The sequence below is a fragment of the Amblyomma americanum genome, chromosome 1 (assembly GCF_052857255.1).
Source record: "Amblyomma americanum isolate KBUSLIRL-KWMA chromosome 1, ASM5285725v1, whole genome shotgun sequence".
In the NCBI taxonomy this organism is placed as follows: Eukaryota; Metazoa; Arthropoda; class Arachnida; order Ixodida; family Ixodidae; genus Amblyomma; species Amblyomma americanum.
This window is the reverse complement of record NC_135497.1, coordinates 4859433-4867689: the sequence shown is the minus strand read 5'-3', so window position 1 is coordinate 4867689 and position 8257 is coordinate 4859433. Positions and strand designations below refer to the sequence as shown.

Here is an 8257-nt window from a genome sequence, read left to right as displayed (position 1 = left end):
ACTGATTAAATTGCGATCTTGTCTGATGTCCGAAGAAAAAAAACAACGCCACTATTGTATTTTCGTCAGCAGCTATACCGTACCCTCAATACTGCGGCATCCTGCCTTCGATTTTCTTGATGATGTAAGCTGTTTGCATTATCCGTATAGTTATACACTTCAGCGTGTAATGCAAAGCGTAAGCTGCCATACATAACACTTACCGAAATTTAATTTACATTACGCTGATATATTTAAATTACCAAATTACAAAATGTCGCAGAAAATATCCATGAAGGCGACTATGAGGTGTGCTAAGGTAAATTGTTCGAGAGAATGGGGGAACATCAGTGTGGTATCACAATTTTAACAAGCAGTGCTTTTACATAATCGAAGAAACCAGGAAGGGCCGTCGACGATTACCCAAGGCTTAGGCGAAGTGTTCACTTTGCCTTTTCTTTGTCTTCAGCATTAGTGACATGGAATTAAAGGTCCGATGAGCCCACCGTACTAGTGTGCCTGTGTGCAGCCGTTTCAAACTGCAATTGATACGGTTCACCGGTTCGATAAGGACCAGTAATTGTTTTTCCCTTGCTTTAAACACCAGACGCTGTATTTTTAAATCTGTTGAGGGAAGGGTTATTCGAGTGCGCACAACCACCCATGCGTTGGCATAACCCTATTCGAGGCCTTAATTTCATGCATAACCCTCAGTGTTAAGTGTGGTGCACATGTAAGCGAGACAAATGTTCACTAATTAAAATAGTCGTTATTCGCTTCTTAATAACGAGGTAAAGAACAACGTTGCAAGCTTACCTCCAACCTTTGTCCGATCACAGCTTCACAAGCAGTCAGCTCCCAAAACGTCGGCCACAGTCAGGAATTTGCGGATGTGAATCCAGCACTCGTAGCTGAGCTCGTCCAGTTGCACTGAGCTATCGCGTCCGCCGATGCACTGAACCCGTCGCTTGACCACGCCAGCCAGTCTCATGTAGTCGTCGAGATCCGTCAAACATCGAAGCCCCAAGGCGCAATTGAACATCGTCGCCGCTTCCCTCGCATCGACGGCAGCATTTTCTTGAACGATGCTGAGGACCCTTTCATGTCCCGAGACGAGCTCGACCGCGCGTGCGTTGAAAGGATCGTGGTCACCCATCACGAAGCGGGATGCTCTGGTGACGAGGCTGGCGTTGCGCCTCGTGATGTTGAGAATGACAACGAGCTCTGTGTTACGGCCTTTGCAAATTGGAAGACCAACGCGGAGCATGCGGTAATTGCTTTCGATGCCCGACACCAGCGTCTGCAAAAAGGAATTGTAGCTATCGCGGCTGAGCACCGCGATCGAGAGCTCGGATAGATTTTGACTGTTGGCAAAGCCGTTCGCGAGGACCTCACAGTTGTCTTCGATTAGAGGCAGCTCTCTGACTGTGATTCGGGTGAGGCTGAGGTTGGATGCCAGCGCGTTCACGAGAAGCTTTCCGGCGTCAGGGTCATGCTGCTGGTCTTCGAGTTCGGGTTCATTGACGTAGGAGTGCACTTTTAAGTCCTTCAGTGTGCGTGCTTCCATTATATAGGCTGCCATGGCAGCTTGGATCTTATCAAGGAAGCAGTTCTGCACGCACACGCGAAGTGAAGTGACATGATTGGAGGAGACGAGGATTTCGAAGGTTCTGCGCAAGATCTCCGAATTTTCGAGGTGCAAAGAGCTGACCGTGAGGGGCGTCACTTCGGGAATTCGGGAAGCATGGGAAGGCTACCGATGCTCAGGGGGTGATCTTCAATGTGAATGGCCTTCGGCAAGCGGGAATCACGAATGATTTGGCATATCTGCTTGAGGTCAGCGCATGCTGGAAGATGGTTTATGTTGACGTTTTGGAGGGCTTTGTTGAGTGCCAGGGCGCGAAAGAACGCGCCGCACTCCTCCGCTGAGAAACCCAAGAGGTCTACGTTCAGCGTCAAAAGTGTAGCGTTTTCTGGCAGGGCTAACAGCCACGGCTCGATCATTGTGGCTGCGTCTCCGGCGAGAAGTTCGAAGCCGCAGCTGTTGACGGACACGACGCAGTTTCTCGGCCACGTAACACTTAGCTTACGCAGATTGCGGTTCCGGGCGATTACTTCGGCAAAGAGGGCTTTCTCTTCGACATCGTAGATATCTATATCGATGACTAACTTTTCTAGCGTCGTCCTCGGTGCAATGGCCTTGACCAGAGTCTCCAGTGCACGCTTGCTAACCTCGGGTGTTCGCACTGTCAGCTTCTTGAGTGGCGAGCGGTGTTTCTGCAGGTAGAGGACGAAGCCATGAAGGAGGTCGACGCAGTCATAAGTGAACACGCAGGAGCTGACGGTTAAGTCACTTATGGTGTTATTCTGCAAGAGTATGTCTATCAACTGTCGTGCGCAGTCGGTGCTTAATTCAAGATCGGCGACATCCAGCGAAGTAAGGGTGATGCTGCCCTGCTCCTTAGGGATTACAAACAGTGGCAGTCTGACAGAGAAGCAGAAGTATTTTCCCCTTCGTCTGCATAATTTTGGTCTGTGGGGTTGGCAAGCTTCTCCAGGGCTTCAAAGACTTTCGTTTCACAGCACGTTACATCTGAGATGGTCAGCTTCCTGACGCTGTACTTGTCTTGAAGAATGCTGAGGAGGACAGGGCTCCTCGCTACAAAGAAAGTTATCTCTACAGCCGCAATGTAGCGATGATGGGCGAGGACGTTGCGCAGCAGAATCCTGGCGAGGGTTTCACAGTCAATCCTTGGGACTTCCCAAGGGTTCATGAGCAGGGCCTTCGGGGCAATAGCGATGCCCAATTCCCCCAGGCCATTTTCCTCTCTTATCTCAAGGCCTACGTTCCAGAGAATCTTGTTATACTCGGCGACACGACGAACCAGCTGACACACTGGTGCCGCTTCACTTCTGGGGCAGGGCAGGGTTAATAGCGTGCGTTTTTCTGACACAGATGGCTTTGCAGTCGTCATGGCACGTTTAGCGGAGTGCTCTTCTGCTTCGATTCAATTTGGGGATTTCAGCGCAGGATTGGTTTCCGCTTAAAGACTGCAAAAGAAAGAATAAATATATATACGCGTTATAACTAAACTGTAGTAAAGGTTCAAAGATGTTATGTCAACTTTACAAAGATAAGAGCAAGAACAGCAGACGCAGCTCGCAGTGGCGTAGGTGCAGATAGAGAGGCGAAATTAGCGTTTGCTGATCAAGTGTGACTGCGGCTCTCGCAAACATCGCTAATTAGATGTTAGTGAGACAGACTTCTGTCCTTCAGTGGAATTACACTGGCGTTGTGACGGCCTTGTCGAGCATGGCGTTGTGCATTACGGTGAAAGTTGGCTGCCTGATTTTAAACTGAGTACAAACTTGGACCTTACTGACGCGATCTGAACGTCAATGAATGAAATACCTTTGCTCCACCTCGATACTTCTTGCAGCGAAATGTAAGCTACAAACGCGAAGTGACAGCATCTATTAGGGCAAGTTAGAGGTTTGGTTGCTACGGTTCGATAAACGCTGATCTTTACTTTCTTCAGCTCACTACTCCAGCCTTTTCTTTATTGCTTACTCTTTCTCTCTTATTTCACTCCCTTCGTAATCCGTTCCTTTAGGGCGTGGTTGAGGCGTCCTTGGAAAGCGATGCCTTTCCTTTTCTGAAAACTAGTTTTAAGAAACTGGCTAGAGCGCTCGGCTACTGAGCCGGTGTTCCCGGGTTGGAGCCCGGTCGCGGCGGCGACGTTTCGATGCAGGAAAAACGAGGCTCGAATGTCCACAGAGATGTGAGACAATTACTGTCCATTTACTTTACTCAAAAACCAATTTTAAAACTATTTTTTCTTTCATGGGTATGAATTCTTGAAGGGTTCCCCCAAGAACCACATCATTGCCACATCACACCAGTTATGCTCCGAATAATTTGTGGAGATTAAAAATTCATTATGGAGAAAAATAAGGGGCAGTAACTTTCTCACTCTTGCTTGTTGCTGGACACCTCAACGGCGGGGAGAGTGAACGGATGAAGGGGAAGAGATGAAACTGAAAACAGTTTTTGTGGAAAGGAAATGGTGCAGTAACTGTCCCGAACTGCGCCATGAGGGGTTGTATTGGACGGGAAAACATTTATTGTTAGCACTAAACTTCAGTGGGCCTGGCTCTTGGCCACCTTGTGAGCCCACTCAGTGGCCAGGATTGCGTGAACGGATCTGAGCTGGCCATTATATCCTCCCACCGCTATAGAGGTGGGACTTGTGCTAAGTATGTAGGTGGCGGCGCCTTTTTGCAGGTCCATAGAATGGTATCGTATCCGGCTATCTAAAATAGAGGGGATCATAAGGACGGCAGGTAAAGCAGGCATGGGACTGCCCCAATGCACCCCGGCAGAAAGACTGCTTAAACTGAGGGTCTACAACACCATTACGGGACTATGCGAGTTACATAGATTTGCACAAATAAGGATGCTCGCAACCACACCCGTGGGGTGGAAGATCATGAGCAACGTAAGACTACATGACAGAATCCCGGACAGAAACGCGCGGGCAAAGTTACTAACCGAAGTGAGAAAGTTAGTGACTTTTAAACCTATTCCAAAAAACATGCACCCTGCTTATCACAAAGGCAAGAGGAGAGCAAAACCAAAGGTCCTTGAAGCCAAGCTAGAAGGCTCGGAATACACAACCTATGCAGATGCGGCGCAATACGAAAGAGGCGACACCTTTGTGGCCGTGGGCGTCAACGACTTGGGTAAAACATTAACTGCCGGTTCGGTCAAAACGAAGAACTCAGGAACTACGGAGGAGGCAGCTAAAGGACTCCAAGGTCGCTGTAAACAATTTCGCGCGGGATAGGTTTTCCAAGGAGACAAAACGAATCCTAAGACATCGAGAAAGAACCAAAGTGAGGTGCAATTATTCTGGGTGCCGGTACACTAAGGGAACAGGGGAAACCAGTTGGCTCACAGTATCGCTCGTGTTTATGTCAGCCGAACAGTGAGCCGGGTTGAGTCCCGAAATTTCACGATATATAGATTTATATCCTTTCACGACTACGACATACGAATTTATATCCTTTCCCGACTACACCAATTAGTTTAAACTGGAAAGGAGAATCTATCTGCCACCAGACGCGAAGCTCGACAAAAGCGAGGAGGTAAAGTGGCGTCTGCTACTGACGCCATGAGGGAAGGAAGTGAAAGAAGAAAGAGAGAAAGAGGTCCGTAGTGGAGGGCTCCAGAATAATTTTGAACACCTGGGGATCTTTAACATGCACTGACGTCGAACAGCACAAGGGCGCCTATAGCGTTTCTCCTCCATCGAAGCGCAGCCAGGGAATTAAAGAAGAAAGAGAGAAAGAGGTCCGTTGTGGAGGGCTCCGGAATAATTTCGAACACCTGGGGACCTTTACCGTGCACTGACATCGAACAGCCCAAAGACGCCTTTAGCGTTTCTCCTCCATCGAAGCGCAGCCAGGGAGTGAAAGAAGAAAGAAAGAGGTCCGTAGTGGAAGGCTCCAGAATAATTTCGAACACCTGGGGATCTTTAACGTGCACTGACATCGAACAGCACAAGGGCGCCTTTAGCTTTTCTCCTCCATCCAAGCGTAGCCAGGGAGTGAAACAAAAAAGAGAGAAAGAGGTCCGTTGTGGAGGGCTGTGGAATGATTTGGACCAGCTGGGGATATTTAACGTGCACTGACATCGCACAGCACAAGGGCGCCTTTACCGTTTCGCCTACATCGAAGCGCGGACGCCGCGGACGAATCCGAAGCCGGGAACTCCGGCTCAGTAACCGAGCACTCTAACCAGTGAGCCGCGGCGGATGACCAAAAAAAGCACCCTTGCGGAGGGCTCCCCTTTATTTTACACTCCTTGAGGTTCTTTAACTAGCGCACGAAAGTCTTTGGCCTCCATGGAAAGCGCTCGCCGCCCCTGGTATAGTGAACAGGTTGAAGGGGCGCGCTCTTTCTGTTGGACCAAGCTCTGAGCCACGGCGCCGGCCATCTCAGTCGACGGACAGACGAAGATATGGCAGCGAAAGACGGGGAACTCACCTGTTTCAGCATCGCAGAGATGAACTCCTTCGGCTGAGGGTCGGCCAACAGCAGCTCGGGATGCGCGCGCTTCCAAATAGCTCGTGGAGCACCCGCGCGAGTTAACGCGTCATTTTTTTTCACAACCAGCGCTCGGATGTGATGTGTGCGAAAAAAAGAAAGAAAAGTAGACACAGAAAGAAAAAAAACGCTTCCGGGCACTCATAATCACCGCGATTAGACGAGGTTACGTGGCCAGTATAGACGCGAATTAAGCAAGCCTCACCGAATCTCTCCTCCAGTCCGGTCGTATAAGTACAGAACACCTCCTTCTGTGACACATTTGACACTTGCGACAATCACGGCATTTTTTAGGGAGACCCCGCTGCACAGAGAGAGAGAGAGAGAGGGTTTACTGACGGGAAAATTAGATAGGTCGGCCGGAAAAATGTATAACTGACCTGCTACTTGGCACTGTGGAACGGGAAGACTAGAAAAAAGAAGGTCACGATGGGGAATGATGATGATGGGAGGAGGCAGAAGAAAAAAGACAAGGCACACATTCTAACATTACAAACGGGAGTCAATGCCTGTGTCGCTTAAAAAGCATCCCAGCGTTCGCGTTGCCTGTAGAGTTTTCGAACTATCCGGCGAAGCGCCGAGGATGGAAGCCTCTGAGAGGGGCCTAGTGTCCAAAGACTTCAAATAGATGCTAGCATGAGTCTTTCTCGTGCATATGCTGGGCACACCACTAAAACATGCTCTACTGTCTCTAGCTCGCCATATGTGGAACATTCGCGGAGTCGTATGCTTTTTTCGGGAGACCCGCGTCCACAATGTCAAGGGATTCGCTGCACTCTTCGCCCACTACCGACAAAGCCGACACTAATCGTGGTTATCTACATTGTGCCTTTGTCTCAGTAGCTTTGACTGTGCTTCCCCTCGTCCGCTCGGCCAGCAGCTGGTGCTTCCTCTCACCGACCGTATCTATGACTGTGACTGGCCTGGTTAGCGCGCAGCTGGCGTTCCTCTCCCCTCGCCATTCGTAGCGATGGCTGCGTTCCTCCTCACACATCCCCGGCGCAAGCTGTCTTACGGCGCGTGCTTGTAAAGGTGCAGCGGATACGGCTATCGTTTTAAAAAAAAATTGGCAGTGGCTTAGCTCGGCTACGCCAGGATACACGTGGCGAGAGGTACGTTTCCTTGGCTGAGCTTGTTGTGGTCCCTGTATTGTTAGCATTGAGAGACAGTGGGCTGCATCTCGGCGGCTATGCGCCGTCTGTTACGCTCGGCAGTTGGCATCTCCGTTTGACAAGCCGTTCCTCTCTCTGTTCGGGCGTCTCCGCTGCACTCTTCGCGTTCTTACCCTCTTTCTCTCTTTGTTGAGCAGGCCAGGCTGCGACGTCAAGATCAGAAGAGTTAATCTTCCCTTTTTCTATACCGCCGCTAAGCAACGGCCGGACTCTCCTTCTGGACATACATGCCACACGTTGTGATACGGCCGCCCTTTACATCTCCGCCTTTTATACGCAATGCTGTGCATGCGACGCGCAGTTCGGGTGGCAGGGGCGTGAGGCGAGGCGGCGATGATGCGCGCGCCGCGCTTTGTTCCGACGGTAGAGCGCACGCCGCACCTGCTGCTAATCTCCGGTTTCCATTGTAACGGCGCATGCGCACTACTGGTCTCTCCCAGCCACCGCGAAATGGAAAGTGTAGCTCTCGCTACAAAAAATATCACCGCCTGCGTGCATGCTGCAGTGTACTGGTGATTTTCACTACCTAGAGGGAGGGCCTGAAAGGATTCAATATGGTGGTGTCACTGAAGGCTGCTCTGGGCCTATGTGAAATCGGGCTCGTTTTTTTGTAATTTTGCGATAAACCTCCCTTTGTTTCCCAGTAGATGGCATCTCGCGTTAGTCGGACAGTCTCTGTTCACGAGGGTTTAAAGGAATGGACGAGAAACCACTGAGGAATTGCTGCATGTCTGGTGTTTGAAAACATTTGACCGGCGTTAAACTGGAGTGGTTGATGGCCCACGCGCTCTTTGTACATATCTTATTATCATTGACATCGACGGTGAAGAATTGCCTACAGTGCGTGGCCTACAAACACCGGGAGGTCAGGTAAGGAATATCCAGCGATTGTCAATTTGAACCCGACCGCGGCGGCTTCGTTTTTATGGAGAAAAAACGCTAAGACGCCTGTGTGCTGTGCGATGTCAGTGCACGTTATATATCCCCAGGTGGTCGAA

At 50.0% G+C, this 8257-nt stretch overlaps 1 pseudogene across 1 annotated transcript; it reads right to left on the bottom strand.

Moving 5' to 3' along the window:
- Positions 1-801: 801 nt before the first annotated feature.
- On the bottom strand, positions 802-6096 carry LOC144114328 (uncharacterized; annotated as a pseudogene). Its single transcript, XR_013311019.1, has 2 exons — positions 6028-6096; positions 802-3030 (listed from the first exon to the last, which is right to left on the bottom strand). The product of XR_013311019.1 is annotated as an uncharacterized LOC144114328 (transcript).
- Between the last annotated feature and the right edge of the window lie 2161 nt (positions 6097-8257).